The sequence below is a fragment of the Cornus florida genome, unplaced genomic scaffold (genome assembly GCF_030987335.1).
Source record: "Cornus florida cultivar Cherokee Brave unplaced genomic scaffold, ASM3098733v1 CherokeeBrave_3.0.0_Hap2_Chr08, whole genome shotgun sequence".
NCBI lineage: Eukaryota > Viridiplantae > Streptophyta > Magnoliopsida > Cornales > Cornaceae > Cornus > Cornus florida.
The window spans coordinates 69931885-69954883 of NW_026775578.1; the positions used below are offsets into that span (position 1 = coordinate 69931885).

The following is a 22999-nucleotide window of genomic DNA, read 5'->3' on the forward strand; positions in this document are numbered from 1 at the left end:
AAGACATGTTATCAAACAGGGCATGTTATCAAAACACAAATGACAAATTAAAGCATAACAATGTGAGCATGATATGCACCCAAACCCGTCGTCCAAGGTATTCGAACTCGGACGCTCTAATACCACCTGTGATGACCCGAGTTCTATTCAACCCGGTGCGTCAATGATGAACCGAAGATTGACTCGTTAATGGATCCAGATGTGAAACCAAGAAACAAGACAATGGTCTCCTAAGGCATAACACACCTCTAAGACCCAAAGATGACCTTCTATGAGATCACAGAACCCAAAGGAATAATGTTTGTAGGCAAGAAATAGGAAACATAACAATTAAGACCCTAGGGACAAAGTAGTCAGTTCTGAAAATATGGAGAGAGAACAAAAAACTAATCCAGACGGACCTAAGAATTGCATGATTCGGGGTCCGAACGAAGAAGAAATGACAAGATGAAAAAAAACGAGTAAAACCCGTCAATCAAGGGCAAAACGGTCAATTTATAACTAAGAAGAGATATTTGACTCCAAGCAAGTCAAATAAGGTCCATGCAACCTAAACTAATCATTTCACAACATTTCAAGAGGTTCTAAGAACTTTAGACACGAATTCCACATAATGCTCTTTCCCGATTTGAACCAAATCCTAACACTACTTCACTAAAACTTAAATAACTCCCATTTTGATTTGAATCTGAGAATGGCATTGGTACCATTTGAAAGCTGACTCCAAATCCATGAATTTAGGCTCAAGAATTACCCCATTTGGATTAGAAATGAAGGAGATATGACCATTTAAAGTCGTAACATCAGTGCTACAACAAAACTGAAGAAGCTGGTGAATGAAAGCTATTTCGGTCAACCGAACTGGAGTTTCAGATGACCGAAATGGACAGAAACTTTTTTGAACACTGGTTTTTAAGGGACGATTGTTTTAGTAGACCAAAATAAGGCATTCGTCCACCAAAATAGAGTTTTGGGCGACCGAAACACCTCGAATCCTACTGAAAGCTCTACTAAACATGTGAGATTTGTAATGGGACCTATAGAATTCATTCCATCCACATACATAGTTCAAAAACTGATTCTTTTTAAGGGAGATTGAGCATGTGAACATACACACAAGTTTAATATAGCATTTTGAACATGTTACAATGGCCTATGCCCTCATTACATTTCATTTACAAAATTTGACACGCCAAACCTCAAAAGTTGGAAAAATTACATTTTTAAACAAAATGTGGCGCCAAATGAGTACAAGTTCAAATATAAACATGCTTAACCCTTGGCCTCATGTCATACATGTCAAATACATTACAAAAAGTGTACTTATGTACACATTACATATTTAGAACAAGATTACAAGTTTTGTCATATAAGACTACAAAATAACATTTCATGCTAACATTTGCATGAAATGGAAACTTAAAGCTACAAGTCATCCAAGGAATAATGAGCATCATGAACCAAGCCTTCATACCTGAAACAAATCCCCAGTAACTTCGGGGTGAGTAACATAAAGCTACTCGTAGGAGATGAGTATGCATAGACCTAGCATTTTACAATTATATCACCTTAAGGTGAAACATGATAAAGGGCTCATGCCACCTAACATCTATATCAAAATGAGACTCAAGGAGCATCCTAAGCTACCTTAGAGCATTTCTAGCATAAATCACATCATTCTTGCAATTTAAACAACATAGGGGCACATAGTGTAACGCAACAAAACGTAGGTGTCCAGAATTATCAACTTTTAACCTAGAATGCAATAAGTACTGAAACGGTTTATGCCACCTAGAATCTAAGTCAAGATGCTTATGTAGTATCATTCCTAAGTCATATCAACATGAAACACGATGTCTAAAATTGAACAAAGTTGGGATAATCCAAAGAACATGACAAGTTAATCCAAAGAACACGACAAGCTTACAATTTAACATGAATCACATTATCAATGTAATTGAACAAGATTGGAATAATCCAATTAACACGACAAGAAGGATACTTGAATATGAATTAACAAGAATTACATTATCAATATAATAAACATGATTGAAACACTCCAATTAACATGACAAGAAAAATATATGAAATCAAGGATAATATATAATATCTATGCAATGAAATAAGATTGGAGCATTTCATATAACATGGCAAGTTTTGCATCTTCAAGGAATAACAACTTGAAATTTAAAGAGTGAAATCAACCAATATGAAAACTCGGATATCACCCGGATTAAAACCGTACTCTTGGGATCACTTTAGGGCTACTAACCCGTGGGTACCTTCCCCTAGTGCGCACTATAGTGCAGGGAGTTCTCTATCTCCCATACTAGAACCAAATCCTAGCCATGTCAATTCTTGATTGGTATCCCAAGTTCCAAAATCAACAAGTTGTGCAAGTCAAGATAGTATCAATATATAAGTAATGCATTAAACCACATTCCATGCACAACCAAGATTTTGGAACACACAAGTCATGCCCTAAGTCCTCAACTATAATGGCATGTGAAATGTCAACAAATCATGGTATGCATCTACATAGACTATAAACTAGAATTTATAGCACAAGGAACCCATTGATATAAATATACCACTAGTATAAGATCCAAGATTCAATTATTTGTTTAACAACTCTTGAACAATTAAATCATTCCAATGTAAGGGTGCAAGTTCATTAACTACATTAACGGAGCTAAGTTGCAACAAGTCATGATACATGATAAAAAGGCAAAAGCCCCATAAAATAGATGTCCAAATCATTAGAACACTAAGTAGAAATTAATTAACCTAATTAATTCATTTCAATAGAAATCAAAGTTGTCCAAAAACTCTAAAAATAATATATGTGAATGTCTATTCCATGATGATTGCAAATATCACAACAATTTCACAAAATGAGCAAGATATAAACCTGTGGAATTTAATTATCATAGAAATAATTAAATTACTAATTTTCAATAGTTACCCAAAATTTCTTAAAATAATATATATGAATTTCCATTCCATGGTGATTGCATATATCAAATCAAAAGTGCAAAATGAGCAAGATATCTTCATGTATAATTTAATTAATTTAAAATTAATTAAATCCCTAGATTTCAAAGGTTATTTAAATGACCCCAAATTAATATATATCAAGAATTAAGTCATGGCCATGCCATATATCAAGTCAAAAATGGATTACAAGTAAGGAACAATTTAGTATAATTTAAATCAAATTAAATAAATTTCTAGAGCTTGAACAAGAACATGCATACAAGTTGTATAAGTCTATAAAACACTTAAATAAACCTATGACATCCCCTAATTCAATTTGAGATGAAATCTCAAATCCCCATCGAAGGAAAAATGCTCTGAATCCGACGATACCGCGAGGTTATGTCGGGGACAACGAGAAGAACAACTTTAACCTTTGAGGTACCATGAAAATCCAAACTTGAACTTGAAACCTAAACTCAAAAGTGGTCGAAAATGGATTCTAATAAGGGGAAAAGATGCGCGTCGTCAAGGCGAGTGTAAAACATTAAGGTACTACGACATTTTACACGAAGGAAGTGGCCGAAAAAAGAAGAGAGAAGGGTGGCAACCCTTTGCCTGCCATGGCTGCCGGCCAAGAGAGGGGAAAAAGATGATGAAAAGTGACTTTTCACTTTAAGTCATTCTATTTATAGAAAAACCCTAAAAGTGCCCCGAAAGGGCCTCACCGGGTCCGGAAAAGTGGAATTTGAGCAAACGCGCTCAAACAGAAAAGTTCGGTGAACGAAAGAGAACCGAAATGAGAAGATATGAATAACGGAAGAAACGGTGTCAAAAACTGAGTCCTAAACAGAGAAATATGCCCCGAACAAGTTCGGCAGCAACCGGGGTCAGAAATCCCTAAAACTGGGGAAAACGACCGTGAGGAAATCCTAAGAGTACATGACTTGACGAAATGTGAAAATGAATCCCGTATGAGGATCCAGGCTCAAAACAAGTTATTTTAGCAATAATTTTCGTTAATTGCACAATGGCCTCTCCAAAAAGGGATAACTGCACTAATGACCCAGAATGAAAATATTTCCTAAAAATATTTTCTTAAAAACCCCTGAAATAAGATATCTTTAAAAGATATTTATAAAAAATACCCCAAGAAAAGAAAAAGTTTCTGAATAACTGTGCATCCATGCCCCTATGGACACCGGGAGCAACTAGAGTATTTTTCTACAAAAGTAAAGATACGTATTTCGTGAAAACCACTTAGAATGATAGTACGTGAAGTCAAAATCCAACTCCGAGCATGAAAAGTGAGGTTGTGCCAAAAAATGACAAATGGGGAAAAGACAAAATAGGGAAAAAGACGAAAAGTGAATAGTGTCTAAAAAGTGAAAATGCGGAAATGACTCGGCCCTTAAAGAAAGTTGTCAATCCAAACGAAAGAGTCTCGAAAACCATTTCCAAGCACTCGAGATGACACTCAGTGACGAGAAACAGAACTCGGAAAAGAAAATTAAACGGAAAAAATTTATCCGTAAAATTTGAGAAAAATGAAAGGAACAAAAATGACAAGGTCATTACAAAGCGCACATGTGCAAGACTACCCCATATATGCATGTGATTCAAACTAAGATTTAGTAAAAAACATAGCTCAAAAGGTATACTTGAAACAGACTAAGATGAAATGCAGTTCATAATGTGCATTGTTATCAATAAGGCTTTTCTAAAATGAAAGAGATAATGTAACATAACTGATCATAGATCTAACCATGTTTAAGCAAAATTCTGTTATTCCTATTTGACACCTCAATTCATTGAGCGTCAATTGTAGAAAAACTGGTACATAACACCCTCATTGACCATATAGTCTTTGCACTATCCCAAGAAATACTCATATCCACGATCAGATCGAAGTGTTTTAATAAGTTTGATGAGCCCTGAAAAGCGCGTATTTAAACCCCTCAAGCTTAGGTATTCTAGAACCTTTATCTATCTTATTTTACCGTTTTGTATTGATTTCATGTTATTTTCATTTTCAGCTACTTATCCCCAAAATAAGCTAACTCAACCAAATAAGAGCATAATTGAAGCAATTCTAGGATGAATCAAAGAAAGGAGTAAAGTAGAGCAAAAGGAAGCAAATGGTGGAATTTCAGCAACTTCAATCGATCTCAAGAAAAGTTCGATCGATCCAACTTTCATCGATCTCAGCACTTCAAGATGGATCTGAGCCATGTTTGTCCCTGTTCAAAGATCACAAAAGTTCGATCGATCCAACTTCCTTCTCTGATCGATCGAACATTCTTGCCCTTATTCAAATGATTGATCTTATCCAGTTGTACCACCCTATCAACCACTTTTGTCCTTTTCCTAAAAATATCTTCAAAATATCTCAGATTTGTTTTTATCCAAAAAGGCGCCGCCATTGAGGATCGATCTAACCTAAGTGTGATGGATCTCAGCCATATTCGATCGATCCAAGTCCAAGGTTCGATCAATTGAACTTCTTCTAGTGCGAAAAAGTTAAATTTTCAGCTCACAAAAAGTTTTCCCTTATCCAATCATTGGAGAATATTTGTTATACGACCCCAGCTCATTTTAGGTGTCATTTAACCTACCTATATAAGGATAAGGATTACTTTTTGTATCATATAACATATATCATATCACACCTTATAAAAACTCTTAGTGAGGAAGCAAAGAAGAGGAGGAGGCTAGAGACACCATTGGAGACTCTTCATCAACCAATGATCAGATTTCTTCCATGGAGCTTGCCCTTGAGGGTTGGAGGACATCATCTATGAGTGGCTAGACATCCTCTTAGGGCTAGAGTTAGCCCTAAGCATGCTTTCTACTTCTTGATTTATGTATTTTTGAGAGGATTTGTATTGTGATTCATGTCTTGACACTTTTATATATATAGATCTTGTTTATTCAATGATTTATGTGGTTTAATGATTCCAATTGATCATTTCATTCTATCTATATGTCTATATATGCTAGAATAGATGTTCATGTGTTTGTCTATATTTTTTGTGTTATTGATGCATGTCTATGTGTATTGATGTTATAGATCTAGAGATTGTCAAGACATAGTGCTTAATGTCATGTTCTTGTGGTTTATTTGATGGTTCATACTCATTACTTGATGGATTGTACCTCTTCCTTAGTTTAATTAGTTTAATTTCATGTCATTGGCTTAGTTGTAGAGTAGTTGTTAAATGGGAAGACAATCCATGCTTGTTGTTGATGTTCCATACTTATGAAAAGCAAGTAACATGTATTTCTAACCTTGTGATATGTTTGGATTGTGAGCTTAAAGAAAGGATTAATGGCTTAATTTGATATGTTGTACTATCTACCATGTTGTTTAGACAATATATACTTAATTTGTCATCCATACTTGTTGAAACAACCACACACACACACTTTGTTGCAATACATGTTCTTCCCCTCATTAATCATTCATTAAAAGTGTAGAAAAGCTATGCGTAGTGGTGATCTCTAAACCCCAAGATCTCTCTCTCTCTCTTCTATTCTCTCTATTGCATTATTGCTTACTTTAATTTAATTTGCATCTAGTTTAATTCAACCAACCAACCACTATTTTAATCACTCGACCTACTAACCCTAATTTTAATTCCTCAACCTAGTGCGACACTCAATCCCTTAGGACGATCCCTACTCACCCTAACTATATTTTTAGTGAAAGGTAGTAGTGGCAATTTCTAAATGTAAAACTTGGCCACATTGCATATAAACTTTTGGAGTGCGACGACCGACACACCAAAGTTTACCTAATCTGTGCTCCACATCAGTCATAACACTTTCAGAATATACCAAAAGTTTAGGACTTGGGTCGCATCAGATAAATTTATCCAAAACGTGAGTAATCTTGCTTGGATGTTCATAAGACCACACATGTCTGTATGTACTGACTCCAACTGTTCTTTATGTCTATTTCACTTGGCTGATGAAAGTCCTTAGGGTTATCTATCGCTCAATACAGGATTCACAAGTTGGTTTAGGCTCCCCTACCTCACTAGGTTATAAACCTTCTTTGACCTGTAACGACCCAGTCATTTGCCTTCTTTTCCTTTTTCCTGAAATTTTACGAATGAATTTTTTTCGTTTAATTTTCTTTTCTGAGCTCTGTTTCGTGTCACTTAGTGTTATCTCGAGTGCTCGGAATTGGTTCCTGAGACTCTTTTCCGTGGATTGACAACTTCCTTTGAGGACCGAGTCATTTTCACATTTTTCATTTTTCGACACTATGCGCTATTTCGTCCTTTTCCCTATTCTGTCTTATCACCGTTTGTCAATTTTTGGCACAACCTCACTTCTCATGCTCGGAGTTGGTTTTTGACTTCACGTGCCTTCATCTTGAGTGTTTCCTAGAAATACGTATCTTTACTGTTGCAAGAAAGTACTCTGGTTACTCCCGGTGCCCACAAGGGCATGGATGCACAATTCTTTAGAATCTTTTTCATTTCTTGGGGTGTTTTTCGTAAATATCTTTTGAAGATATTTTATTTCAGAGGTATCTAAGAAAATATTTTTTGGTAGATATTTTCATTCTGGGGCAATTTCGCAGTTAACCCTTTTTGTATGGGTCATTGTGCAATTAATAAAAGTTATTGCAAAATGTCTCGTCTGGAGCCTGGATCCTCGTACGGGATTCATTTTCACATTTCGTCGAGTCGTGGACTCTTAGAATTCCGTTCTGGTCATTTTTCTCCAATTTCAGAATTTCTGAACCCGGTTGCCGCCGAACTTGTTTGGGGCATAACTTTCTGCTCGGGACTCGGTTTTTGACGTCATTTCTTCCGTTGTTCATATTTTATCATTTTGAATCTTTTTCATTCACAAAGTTTTGCCATTTGAGCGCGTCTGCTCAAATTTTACTTTTTCGGACCTGGCGGGGACCGTTCAGGGCACTTTTTGAGATTTCTATAATAGGGGGATGAGATATTTCATTTTTCATCTTCTCCCCTCTTCATGCACGACTTGGAGCTCCCATGGAAGCCCAAGGGGTGCTGGCATCTTCTCTCTCCTCTTTTGGTTCACTTTTCTTTGATGGAAACTCTTCGGCCTTAACGTTTGTTGTTCCCCTCGCCGTGCTCTACATTTCCCCCTTATTAGAATTCGGTTTTGACCATTTCTTGAGTTTAGTTTTGAGGTCAAGTTATGATTTTGATGGGGCTTTGATGGGGGTTATGTTCACGGCGTTATCCCCGACAAAACCTAGTAGTTTCGTCGGATTCGGAGCCGTTCCATTTTGATGGTTTTTGAGATTTTCATCTCAAATTGAGGTAGGAGATGTTTTAGGTTTAAATTCTTGTTATATAGCATGCTTGTGATGCTTGTACTACTTGTTTGCATGATTAAATATAAAATCAAGAGATTTTATTATTTATTTTTCTTGTACGGAATCTAATTTTCCCGGTTGCTCATGACTTAGTTTAAACATGTAGCATGATTTTATATTGCCCCTTGATATGCTCATTGTCATGTATTAAAATTGATACATTTGAATAATTATTAAAGATTTTATTTAATATTTATCTTAGGTGAAAGATTAATTCACATGACTTTAACTAACTTGAAATTAATATGTGTTAGCATATTATATTAGACCTTAGCATACTCTTCAACATAGTTGAATTCGAAAGTAATTGGAGGTATTTTGAAAATTAGTAATTATTAATTAGTTTGATTAATTAATTTACCCCGAGTGCACTATTCACTCCATTTGAATTCTGACTTGATATTCTTGATCTACATGCCATATAGCTTCACATATATTTGATTTAGAATATTTGGTGAGGTTTTGAAACATTTCATTTAATTAATTTCCTTGTTTAAGATTTAATCCTCATGGTGATATACAACTTGGAATTGAATTGTGGCATGCTAGAAAATTAAGTTTTGGTGTGGTTATTCACATATATTAAATTGGGATTAATTGTATGAGAATTGCAACCTTTATTTTATATTTAACTTTAGTGAAAGTTTAATTTACATTGGTGTAACTTGCATAAAATAAGCTTGTAATGTGATATTACATTAGTTCTTGGCATGTTCTCTAAGATATGTTAAATTGAGAGCATTTGGTTAAGTTTAAAAATCTAGAGATTTTAATTATAAGAATTAATTAAAATCTATTTTGTGGTCCCATTAGCTTAATTAAGGTTTTAACTTGATGTTTGTATTGGCCATGATTTGTTTACTAGTATATATTAACTTGGGACTATTTGAATTTGTTTTAGAACCTTGGGATTTAAATTAGCATGATTTAATTAAAGTTCTACTTTGTTGTTCTAACAACCTAATCGAGTTTTAGAATGGATATAGGTGATGACCTTGCCCTATCCTTTAACATGTGTTAAATTGAGGTTAATTGGAATTGAATCAGAATCTATAGAATTTAATTGTGTTTATCTATTTAAATTCTATCAATTTGCTCCATGATCTAATTGTGTTTTAGAAGTGATTTCTATATTCAAATCATGGACTTAGACTTGTTGTATATTCATTTGGTTATGTTTTGAACATTGAATAACATAGTTGCTATATTTGTATTCATGAGAATATATTTTCCTTATTGAATATATTGTTGCCTTGTGTAATGATTTGCACACTTCGTGTTTAACATTTTTCATGCATAGCGTGTAACGAATCGCACACTGAAGATTCGACATTCATCATATCATATTAGTTGTGGATTTAGAGTATGTATTGTATAGGTTTCCAAATTTGGTTCTGCTTAGTAGATAGTTGATTATCTTGCATATTCCTGTTGATATATGTGTTGTTACACAACTTGTTGATTTTGGAAACTTGGGGATGTCTTTGTTTGAGTATGGCTAGGACGTGGTTCTAGTACGGGGGATAGTCCCTCTATATATAGTCTAGTGCGCATATAGGGAGGTTACCCATGAGCTAGTAATCCTAAAGTAACTATGTTGTCGGTCTGATCCGGCGTGACGTCCGAGTATCCACTTTGTTTGATTTCGCATTTCATTTTCAAGTTGATAACTAGATGATGTTATAACTTGTTATTTCTTATTTGTCATTCCATTTTAAGTTACAGGATGTTAACTTTGCGAAATTGTGCTTTATGCGTTGTATTGGAAGTTCCAATGTTGGTTAAATTGCATCGATATTGAAAATCGTGTTTTAACGTTTTAATAAAGCTTAGGATTGATCCTATTGATTCATTTATAACATAAACGTTAGGTGGTATGAACCACTACTGTTATTTTGTACTTTAGATTCTAAGTTGATGGCTTTGAGAACTTAAACCTTGTTGCATTGTATAACATGCTCTTTTGTTGTTGAATTGCATGGATAATGTGATTCTTGTTAACTTGTATTCAAATATGCTTTTGTCATGTTGTATGGATTACTCTAGACCTAGTTCAATTGTATTGAAAATGCAATTCATGTTAATCTATGCTTAAGCATTCTTCTTGTCGTGTTCTTTGGATTATCCCAACCATGATTCGTTTCATACACGTATGTATATCATGATTCTTGTTGCTTAGACTCTAAGGTAGCTTAGGATGCTCCCCGAGTCTCACTTGGACATAGACGTTAGGTGGCATGAGCCCCTTTAACATGTTTCACCTTAAGGTGATAAATTTGTAAAATGCTAGGTCGATGCATGCTCATCTCCTACGAGTAGCTTTATGTTACTCACCCCTACAATACTGGGGCATATTTCAGACTTGGTTCGTGATGCCTAGCATTCCTTGAATGTCGTGTAGCTTTCAAGTTTCCATTTCATGCAAATGTTAGCATGAAATGTCATTTTGTAGACTTATATGTCAAAATACGTATATTTGATTCCATGTATGTAATGTGTACTTAAGTACACTCCTTTAAATGTATTTGATATGTATGAGATGAGGCCGGAGGCCAATGACATGTATATTGTATTCTATGTACTTTTTAACTTCATAAAATATTGTGAAAATCTTGAAAAATCACAACTCATTGCTTCACTATGGTTGCATCGGGTGTGGGAATTCCGTTTACATTCTTTCATAGGGTCTTATAAATCATGTTTGAAGTGTGGCCAAAGGCCAAACGATCATTTGATCCCATTTTGTATTTTTGGATTCCGAGTTTTCATTCCAAGTTCCATTTTTGCCTTTTTGCCTTTTTGCCCGTTGGGGGGTCGGATTTTGTATCGGCGGTATTTTTTAGTCGTGGACCATTATAGCACGTCCAAATAGGTAAGTTACATTTGCGTGCATGGTCGTTTCCGGGTAAAACCTTATTGTTTGTGTTTTGAGCCTCTTGTGAATTCATTTTGCTTTTTTTTGCATATTCTGATTTAGGGGCATTGTAGACTTTCCATGGTGGTTTTATTTTCTTCTTTCAACATGATTGAATAGAAAACATGATTTTAGGGGTGGTTTATTTTCCGTGTTTTTCCAGAAAATGTCGTCTTGGCATCGGAAATCACTTACGAAGTTCAGCTTTCAGTTTTCTATTTAGCAGCTTTTTCGACCCTCTGGACCAGATTTCTTGGGAGGGCATTTTATATTGAGTTTTTTTTTAATTCTCTCGTGAGTCACGTAGAAAACTCAATTTTGAGGGAGGTTTCTTCTTTGTGTTTTTGCAAAAAAAATTCATTTAGGCCTCCAAATTCAGCCTCTGTTCTGGATTTTTCTGAAAAATAACCCCACAGCAGCTTTATGGCTGTTGCTGCCAGCCATGGTGCACCTAGCACGCGCGCATGGGCTTGCGCATGGGGCTGTCATGGCCCCTCGCCGGGCCGCCGCGACGTCAATTCTTCTTTTGGGCTTTTCTCCTTCGTTCGGACTCCGATTCAAGTGAATTTTTTTTTTTAACTTGATTAATTTTTCGTCGTCTATCCAACAGTATGCTCGGTTACACCCGGATATTTCTGGATAATTACCAGTTTTCCCTTAAAGTTTTAAGTGTCCATTTTTCATCGTCATGCCGTTTCTCCTTCGTCCGGACTCCGAATCATGCGATTCTTGAGTCCATCTTGATTAGTTTTTCATTGTCCTTCCAGCGGTGTGCTCGGTGGCACCCGAATATATAGTTTTTAGAGATGACTATGTGCCCCTGGGGGGCTGAACCGGTTCAAGTCTTCCAGAACCTATTTGTAGGTTCAATTTTGCCTTCCAACTTCAAACTATTGTAACTTCTTCGTTTTAACTCCGAATTAGTCCGTTCTTGAGTCTAAACAGACCGAGTCGAAATAAGCTTTCCAATGGTACCAATTTTAGCTTCAGATTCTTCTCCTACCTTGAGATATCCTTGTTTTAGTGAGAGGGTGTCAGATTTGGTTCGAACCGGGATAGGGTTCATTTGGGTTTTCTCTTCCTTTGGCCTTGGGATTTCATGTGAAGTTACTAAATGATGTTTTTGACTTTATTTGACTTGTTGGAGGTTAAATTCCTTCCTCTTGAGGTAAAATGATCATTTTACCATTGGTCCTTCTTTTGGTAGGGTTTTGATATTCTTGTTTTTGTTTTGCTTCCATTGAACCTCGAAACTCCTCGAAAGGCCATTCTTGTATCTTAGGGATGACATACATCTCTAAGGACTTGTCTTTGTTTTGCTTCCACATCCTTGGATCCGTTTCGGGTCATCACAAAACACACTGAGTTGAAAAATTTAGGGTCGTCACACTAAAATATACATCGACTATGTATATATATAGGCAACATAAAGATAAGGAAAGGAAATAATAAATCATTCTCAATCTCTAATTCACATATCTCAAATGTAATAAGATTTCAATATCAAGTTAGGCTATGAGTGAGAATCCATGGGTTTATTATTTACCTGGGTACAATGAATTAATAATTAGCCCGATCCATGGACCCAATTCAATTAATTCATAAATTAATTTCTACTCCACTAAAAAAAATTAATTAAACTCTAATTAAATAATAAATAACCTCTAAGTCAATCTTTCACTTTGACCCATCTATGCATAATTAGTTATCGGATAAATAAAACCATCAATCCGACTACTTAATTAATATATTTATTTTGATACCTTTGATTATGTCTGACTTGATCACAATAAAACATTTGATTATTTCTGACTTGATCACAATAAAACATTTGTTTGACAAAAATAATAATTTAAATAAATAAATATATAATAAATCATTTTGTCTAAAAACACACGAAGGCTTTCGAATTTATTTTGTGATTAGCCATAATCAATACAAAATCAATACAAGTAGCAATGATACAAATATTGAAAATATAACCCTTAACTATTAATTACATAATTACCCAAAATGCCGGTCTATGAATTCCGAAGATTCCACCGTACAAATCAAAGTAATTATTAATTAATAAAAAAGTCTATACTTCTCTCATACTTAAAAGTCAAATGCCATTACAGTAATAGGAAACAATTGCATACGACCGCTCTCGCAATATTTATGCTCATGTATTGATCGTCATCACATACATATATAAATATCTCTTGTAATCAAGTGGACACTATCAATTCCAAATGAATCGAAACAAAATACATTGAATTCACCAATTGTATAAATCAGAAATATTTCAGATATATCAGGAACATATATCACTTTAATCCAAATAAGAATTTGTTATGTCAAGGCATATAAATCCCAACACTTTTTTCCGTAAAAAAATCAGAATCATTAGCATAGATGTTCGATTGATCAATTTGTCAAATGTTTATTCCAACCTGGTGCTGAGAGGATAAAAGTGATTAAGGAAATTGGCTTTGGGCAGTTGCTGAACTTGAAATGCTCGCGTATCGATCGTAACCTTTTTCATTGTATATTTAGTAACTTCGACTGCCACGCCGACCTTTTTCAGAATTAGCCATAATGAATATATCTCTATATCGGCACATGATGTCAATTTTATCTTTGGCTTGCCTTGTGGGGAGACGGACGTGCCGAAAGGTAAAGGTGTTGAAGCGGAATAGATAGATAAATGTGGAGATCATAATCCGGAAGGGATGCACCTAAGTGCTTTGCAAAACAAGGTTACACAACTCGAGGTTGGAGATGATTTTAAGCGAACATTTGTTCTATTTGCATGTGCAACGGTCCTTAAATCAAATAGTCTAAGTAATGCCCACACCTAAGGGAATTTGAATCTGTGAACAATGTTGATTCAGTTAAGACTTACAATTGCTTTGGTTATATTTATAAACATTTGGTTGAACTCCTGAAAAAGCCAGTGGACGAGGGATAAGAAAGATAGAGTTGGGTAGGCTATTTAATTTTTCTGCAAGTGCATCTTCAATTATTGAAAACAACGCTGCAGACATCAGATAATAGGTAAGAAGTTGGGGTTTAACAATAAAAAAATATATACGAAATAAACATAATGTAATGTAAACTTTAAAAAAAAAAAATTTAAAAAGAAAATAATAACAACAACAACAACAACATAATGAAATGTATATTTATCTCGTATTCTAAATCCGAACTTGTATCGGCAGATGGAAATGACATACGAGATATAGAATGTGAGGGTGACGAATAATAATCGGTAATAGGGACTTCATGACCAGTTGTACATGTCGTTATGGGACGAGCCTATCAGTAGTGTTTTAAACTCGGTTATATAAATGAATACAAGTATGGGGGTGTTTACTTTAATTAATTAAAAACTACAAGTATTTAGGAAGAAAAAATAAAAAATAAAACATTACCTGACCATGTCCAAAGCCTCCCATTTTTTCCTCCCATTGAAGGCATTTCTTTGCATTCTCATCTGTCCAAAAACTAACAGATTAGACATCCCCTTTGCTAGGCCATTTAACATCAACTCGGATGATATACAGTAACTGGATTCAATGTCATCAAATACTTAACATAAAAAAACTGTAACATACATAAATTAATACAATGTTTAAAAAGTACAGTAAATGGGATTCCCAAAGGTTTCTTAAGTTGGACTAGAGGTTTAGGGCAAGGCTTTTTTTTGTCCAACACACTATGTTTTTTAAAAAGTAACACATTCAATAATAATAATAATAATAATAATAAATTTATACCTACAGAAAAATTAAACAGCCTGCCCAACTCTGTTTTTCTTTTCCCTAATCCACTGGCTTTTTCATGGGTTCAACAAAATGTTTATAAATATAACCACACCAGTTGAAAGTCTTAATTGAATCAACATTGTTCACAAATTCAAACCCCCTTAGGTGGGCATTATTGTGACCGTTTGGCGTAAGGACTGTTGTACATGCAAAAAGAACAAATGCTCGCTTAAAATCGTCTCTAACATCGAGTTGTGTAACCTTTTTTTGCAAAGCACTTCGGTGCATCCCTCTTGGATCACGATATCCACATTTATCTATTCATTCGGCTTCAACATCAGAACCTTCAGGCACATCCGTCTCTTCACAAGGCAAGCCAAAGATAAAATTGAAATCATGTGTCGATATAGAGATATACTCATTATAGCCAACTCCAAGAAGACCGGTGTGGCAGTCGAAGTTACTAAATACTAACGAAAAAGGTTACGATTCATACGCGAGCATTTTAAGTTCAGCAACTGCCCAAAGCCAATTTCCTCAATCGCTTTCATCTTCTCAACACTAAGTTGGGATACACATTTGACCAATTGATCGATCGAGCATCTTTGCTAATGATTCCGATTTTCTTGCGGATGAAAGTTCAATTAAATGATAAATCACAAAACAAAAATAATATAAATAAGGGAGTGTGCCTCAAATAATAAAACAATAATAGGAGGGAAGGGAAAAAGTCATAATACCTTCTACTTAGGGGCTTGTTTTGGTGCATTTTTTTGCTTTCCGCTTGTTCTTTTTCCCACTCATCATTGAAAGGCTGTTTTTCACTCTCACTCGTTTTATTCCAAAGCTTTCCAGCATCTTTACTGATTTGTTTATAATCAAGGCTTTCCCAATCCTTATAAGGGTTTTCTGTTTTGCAATTATCTTGATAGTATTTCCTGAAATTATAAACACAATGAATTATTACAAAATTTAATATATTTAAAATTTTCTAAACTTTATTCTTTAATTACATTGCCACTTGCTTTCCAGACAGCAACATATATATAACTAAGGTAAGAACATTGGTGCACTATATCACTTTAAAAAATAATATAAATAAATAAATAAATCAAAATTAGTAAAACATCACACTCCACAAAATAAGTCCAGCACAAACAATTTTGCAAGTACTTTTTTAAACAACTTATCTTATATTTTTAAAGTATTGGGATATGTCCTAAAACTTATATAATTTGATCACATTGTCAATAACATAATTTATCATTAAGAAAAGAAAAAATATATATGAATAACATAATTTATCATTAAGAAAAAAAATATATATAAAATAATAACAAAATTCATTATATTTATAATAATTTGATCCCATTGTCATTAAGGGTTTTGAATATATACCAAAATTTGAAGAAGTACGGTCCATGATGCCTTCCAGTTCCTTCCTTTCGCTTCGATTTCGAAATTCCTATATTGTTTATCAAACTCTCACTATGCTTCGATCCACCAATAACTTGTCTATGCTTCAAAATGTTCCACCTTGAACCTCATCGGTACTACTTGATGATTCAGAAAGAGAAGTAGCCGAAGGAGAGTATAAGGCATCATCAGAATTACTTCCATTATCCAAAACAATTCTTTTTCCCTTGTGTTTGGACACATCAGTCTTCTTTTTTAGACCGCATTTGGGTAAAAAAAATTTATTTGGTTCATCTCATTTGGTTTTGGCAGCATGTTTTTTCTTTTTTTCATCGCGCTTGGCCACATGCTTTTCTTTCCCACCACATGCTTTTCTTTCCCATTTGATATTCCTAGTTTATAAGTTCATAATGAGAAGTGAACTTATAAAACAGAGATGATAATAAGACTTTAAATATACTTACAAGCTTGATGCCAAGTTTATTACATCCATCATCATATTTCATACTACCTCGGAATTGCATGATCTTAAATTTTACAGGATCTTAAAATTTTAATGCAAAAATTAATTTCAAATAATATGTTGAATAGAGTTAAATTTATGTTTGACATTAGTTAGTTGGCACTATATGAATACCTGTTTTTGTAGGATTATGCTGAATTTAGTTAAATTTATGTGTGACATTAGTTATTCGACATGGGACAACAAAACAAAGTGACTTAAGCATATATAGTATTGTTTAGAACTATCTTATACAGTGCATGAGGAAAAAAGGAGTCTTTGAAGTTGGGGTTTATGAAATTTTATCAGTATTTCTATTTCTATTAGTATTTGGAATTGGTGTGGTTTCAGTTATATTTTGAAGTTAGGGTTAGTTACGAAGAAAATGTGGAAATTGAAAGAAAGTTTGGATTCTTGCACAAAGTTAGAATCCGAAATGACCAGTTATATCATCTCAATTGTAATGCATGTGTGCCTACACGTGCAGCACAATTGGCAAAGCCTTTGGGTACTCCCTTACATCTCTAGTCTAAAATTAAACATAGACAATGGTAGAAAGGACTCACCTGTTATGGTTTTGTCATTCTTCTGAGAAAATCTAGTTGCAAAATTGAACCTTCTTCCCACTATTTATGCTTTTCTTTCTCTGTTCGAAACCTAGAAATGCCTAATTGATTGAAGGTGAGAAGACTGCTATTGCCGAAGCACAAGCAACACTCTCATTGTACCACGAAACAGTGCAGCAACCCACCGGTGAGATGACTGCTATTGCCACGCCAGAAAAATAAAACAACGATGATGGAGTATTGGAATTAAACGGCGCTGCTGCTATTTTTCATACCTCAAACACCCAATTTGGCCACACCACCCACGGTACAATCAAGTGCAATCAATATCAACTCATATCCAATAACCTACAACCTACCAAATTCGACAACACCAGCACTGCAAATCGCACCCACCTCAGCCAAAGATAGCTACCAACGAAACCCAAAAGGCGAAGCAAAACGGTGATCCTCAAATCGTGGCCAGAAAAGAACCCAAAACCACGGCGCCGAAATTTGATGGCGCAGCAAACCTTAGTCAGCGAAGACCGCGACCAACAAACTCTTTAGATGGGAGCTCCTCCTCTTTTCCGTTTTCTTTTCTTTAAGGTTCATGTTTTGTTTTGTTTAGGGCTAACTTTTTGTTTTGTTTTGTTTAGGGTTAGTTTTTATTTTTTATTTGTTTTTTCTTTTTAGTTTTTATTTCTTATTTGTTTTTTCTTTTTATGTAATAATTTACAATATAAGGTAACAGAAGGAGAATGTTACCGAAAAAATCCGTTTTGTATCATTATAGTAGAACCCACTCACATATTATGAATAGAATTAGACGTGACCAAACCAAGGCCTTTCATCAACGCACCATGGGGCCGCATGGAAAATAACTTCACAAGATTTGCGCCTTTGGCATGCACCATAGAACGTGATTTTTTTGGCCCACTTGTTTCGGCCCTATTTAACCTATAAAGATGAGTAGTTTTGTCCTATTTGGAAATTGTTAATCCATGGCCTATTTGCCACATAAAGAATATGATGGAGAAGATGAAGTAATAGAAGGGGAAGAGAGAAAAATATACATGTAAAAATTCATACAGTTAAGGAGCTCAGAACTAAATACAAATTGTTAGTGAACTCAAACTTGCTCATATCTTAACTACATCAAATGTAGAAATACATATTGTTAATGAACTCAAACTTCTCATATCTGAACTACATCGAATAGAAATACATATTGTTAATGAGTTCAAACTTATTCATATGTACTTCAAATAAGAATACAGTTAGCTTAATTTTAAAAAATACAAGTTGTTCCGGATAACATTGACTGTTTTGTCCTATCCTCTCTAGGGGACTTACGATAAAATGCAAAATTTACAGCAATAAATTTTCTGCTGCAAGAGATCAAAGAAAAAGATGAGAGGCTGCGTCAGCTTTGGGAGGGTAAAGTGGCCAATCATTAGGAATTACAAAAATATAGTCTGTCTAAATATGTTGGTAATAAAAGATAACGGCTCAAATGAATATGAGATGAGATAAGACACAACTGCCCCAATATTTGCAAACTATGTAATGTTGACCTATTTCTTCAACATCCCAGTGTCATTAATTATTTAAAAAACAAATATCTTAGTGAATTTTTTAAATAATAATAATAATAACAATAAATTGGGAAAACAACGTGGGTTAGAGAGAGAAGATGAGATTTGTGAATGTTTATGGGTGAGGTTTTAGTGATCAAAGAAAGCGAAGGTGAGGTAAAGGGAGAAAACACGGTTAGAGAGAGAAAACCAAAATGGGTTTAGACAGAGAAGATGAGTATTTCACGGCTGATTCAGAAGAGAGAATGAGAGTTTGGGTAGAGAAAGAAAGGGTGAGAGAAAACATGGTTAACGTGAGAGAGATGCAACTGGTTTGAGAGAGAGAGAAAGAAGTGTTAGGGACTGTTCGGTTAAAAGCGTATGTTTTCAGGAGAGGGAAGCAATTGCAACTGAGGAGGTTGAACACAAACAGGATTAATTCATATTTATACTATTTTACTATGCCAAAAAATCATTATTTCCAACACTTTCGGCTAAAATAAGTAGTTTTAGTTATTAAAATGATATTGTTGTACTGACTTACCCAATCCATAATCTAATTTTTTTAAACTTGCTCAAATGAAGAAAAATAATAATAATAATGAACAAAAAAATATCGCCGTAAGGCCAATCAATCCCTGAAATGTATTTTTGTAAAGTGTAACAAAAACAGACATTTTAAATAATGTTGAAATAATTTCTAATTTGTTGAAGGGACCAGACACAAGAGGAGGACAATTTCATAGTTGAGACTCATTTTTAACTGTGATACAGAAAAGTTTTTCAGACATTTCAGGGCAAACTATGATTTGTCAAAAAAAAAAAAAAAAAAAATGATTTGATTAAGCTTAGCAAATTGTATGTCTTCTCATTTTTTATTAAAAATTTGAAAAACAAATTGAATAATAAATGTTCAAGAATGTATGGAAGAGGCAATTAGTAAAAAGTAGTAAAATCTAACTTTAAAAATAAATAAAATACAATAATTTTTTGAAGAATAAGTTAAAGAGATGTCTATACCAACTTCTTTTTCGATTCCACTCGTTTCAGTGAGCTTTCTTCTTCAACAACACCACCTATATATAATAGCAAGATTAGAGATGGAAAAATTGAAATATATTTTATACTGAAATTGTATACATTTTTTAACTTGAAATCTTCAACATAATAAGTTAGTATTTTGAGCAGCTAAAATATTAGGAGCCAGAGCCTGCTTAAGATGAGTCAAAAAAAAAAAAAAAAAAGAAGGAAGACAAAAAGGGCATATATATATATATATATATATATATATATATATATATATATATATATAATAGAAAAATTAGTGTATTAAAAATTAAAAGTTAATTACCTGAGGAATGAGGAGGCATAACCTAAGGCTAAAACCAATTAATCTGCTCAAAATCGAACAAAGATGAGCCTAACTCCCTCCTTATATGGAAGGTAGGAAGAAATGAAAATGGTGAGCGAAGGATGTATTATTAGTGTTTCGCAGATGAGAAAGAAAGAGATGTTTGGACATGGGTTTGGACATTAGAGAGATAAATTCGTGTAAAGGAGGGGTGAGAGGTGAGAGTGTGCGGGCTTATATAGAGAGGTTAATAGATTTGCGTTTAAGAGAAAGAGAAGGAAAAAAAACACACGCTATGTATATAATCAATTTTTTGTACCGATTTTTTTGTACCGGTTTTTAAAGAATTAAAGTGGTCAAAGGTCACGCGAACAGCCTTATAAACAAACAAACAAAAGAAATAAAAAAAGTAAAAAAGTAATGAACCGATTTTTTTGTACCGGTTTTTAAAGAATTAAAGTGGTCAAAGGTCACGCGAACAGCTTTTATATAAGGGAAAATTACATATAAATGGAGTCGAAGTTCCATATTTACTTAGAGGCTGAGTCGAAGTTCCATATTTACTTAGAGGCTGAGTCAAAGTTCCATATTTCTCTAAAATGGATTGCTGAGGTGGCACATGGTTTTTTACTGTTTAGAAATTGTGATGCCTAAACTACCCTTCCGCGAAGGTACTACTTTTTCTTCGAATGTACTACTTTTTTGAACTGAAGGTACTACTTTTTGGTGTCCAGGTACTATGTTTTTTAAACACCCGCAAAGGTACTACTTTTTCTTCGAAGGTACTACTTTTTTGAACTGAAGGTACTACTTTTTTGTTAGGGAAGGGCATTTTAGGCACCACAATTTTTTAAACAGTAAAAAACCATGTGCCACCTCATCAATCCATTTTAGAAAAATATGGAACTTTGACTCAGTCTCTAAGTAAATATGAAACTTTAACTCCATTTATATGTAATTTTCCCTTTATATAAAGCTGGTTGACAGTAATAAAGCATTTAAAGCTGGTTGATACTAATGAAGCATTTAAAGCTGGTTGATGCTAACGAAGCACTTGACTCGACAACTCAGCTTTTCAAGTTTTTTTTAAAAGTAAACAGCCAAAGGATGGAAATAGAGTTACTGTTTGGTCTGTGATTCCTTTCTCTATAGGCCATACTGGAGTAGCATCTCTGTATATATTCTCTTAAGTTTGTCCCAAGCATAGATGAAGTGGTACGGACTTCTATAATTTTGTGAAGTCTTATCAGTTTAAATTTGTTGACTATGAATATGCATCTTTGACAATAATAAAAAAATAAAACATAAAATAAAATATGGGAAATCACTTACTTCCTATAAGGTTAAGGTCAGACATAATTACAAATAATATTTCTAATATTTTAAAAATTATAAAAATTTTCTCTAATATGACCGGAGGAGTTAGATTTAAGTGAAATCCTTATTAAATAACTAAAATACTCTTATTATATAAAATATATATTAAAAAAAATACCAAGTATAATGACAAAATCACCTATAAATTATTTCCCTATCACATGTCTCTCATCTCTCCTCAACATCTATTCACATCAGGGATAAGAAATTTGCAATCCGTGTGAGGAAGGTGAGTGATCATCACCACCACCGCCGCCACCAAAGCCTCTTCTTTCCGCCGTCGAAAACGTCATGGCAGTGGGCAAATGATGTGTTACGACAAAATCTTTTTACTCTACACCCACGTCGTCGAACTCAACCGTGCTACTCCGCTGTCCTTTCATCACCGTCGATTTCTGTAATACCCCTAATTTTAAAAGGATAGTCTCAGTATTTTAATTAATTATTTTATTACATTTTTATTTGATTAATTGAATTATTTGCTTATTTGTTTACTTGTTTAATTAGTTAATTGAATTATTTGTTTAATTTTTAATTATTAATTGAGTTATTTGTTTTTATTATTATATGCTTTTGTGAAAATTTAAATAATTGTTTGTTATGATTAAATGTTTTAAATTCGTGTCATTAATTTTTATATGTATAGTTGTAGGTATAGGGTTTTATATTCTTTTAGGTAATCACGTTGTGGGATTTAGCCAATTTATAGTTGGTTTGGAATTAAAATTAGGTTTTCATAGAAGCCTATATATATAGCATTATGTGTCTGCTTAGGGTTTAGACTCCATTTACATAGAGAGAGGTTCGAGAGAAAACAAAGAGAGGGAGGATTAGGGTTTGGCTAAGATAATGGTTGAACCAAGGAGGAAGGTGATTGAAGCTTGCTCGTGGGTTGAACCAGGAGCAATAGTGGTCTGTAAAAGCATCCAAGTTCGTCGAATTAATTAGCAAATAAGGAGTTTGAGATTTTGAACCAGAAATCTCAAAGGCAAGTTCATATTCTAACTCCTTCCCTTAGACCTGTGTTCTGTGCATGCCTATATAGTCTCCAAGACTTAATTGGACTTTAAAACAGACATTGTATGCATATTAATTCAGACTTTAAACTGTATTGATTAATTGAAAATGATTTATTGAACAAATTGTTTCATATTATGTTTAGATTTTTATTAATGATGCGTACTGGGTTCATATGTTTTTTTGGATGATTTGGGACAGAGTCGGACA

At 34.0% G+C, this 22999-nt stretch overlaps 1 long non-coding RNA gene across 4 annotated transcripts; it reads right to left on the reverse strand.

Annotated features, from left to right (window-relative positions):
• Positions 1 to 1250: 1250 nt before the first annotated feature.
• LOC132271971 (uncharacterized) lies at positions 1251 to 20808 on the reverse strand. 4 transcript variants are annotated; one of them, XR_009469925.1, is made up of 5 exons: positions 20396 to 20803; positions 20065 to 20120; positions 15745 to 15942; positions 14672 to 14733; positions 1251 to 1474 (listed from the first exon to the last, which is right to left on the reverse strand). It is a non-coding gene; the product is annotated as an uncharacterized LOC132271971 (long non-coding RNA). The 4 variants fall into 4 exon arrangements; XR_009469924.1 differs by lacking the exon at positions 1251 to 1474 and adding an exon at positions 16403 to 18858 and having other exon boundaries at positions 13827 to 14733; positions 20396 to 20808; XR_009469922.1 differs by lacking the exon at positions 1251 to 1474 and having other exon boundaries at positions 13827 to 14733; positions 20396 to 20797.
• Between the last annotated feature and the right edge of the window lie 2191 nt (positions 20809 to 22999).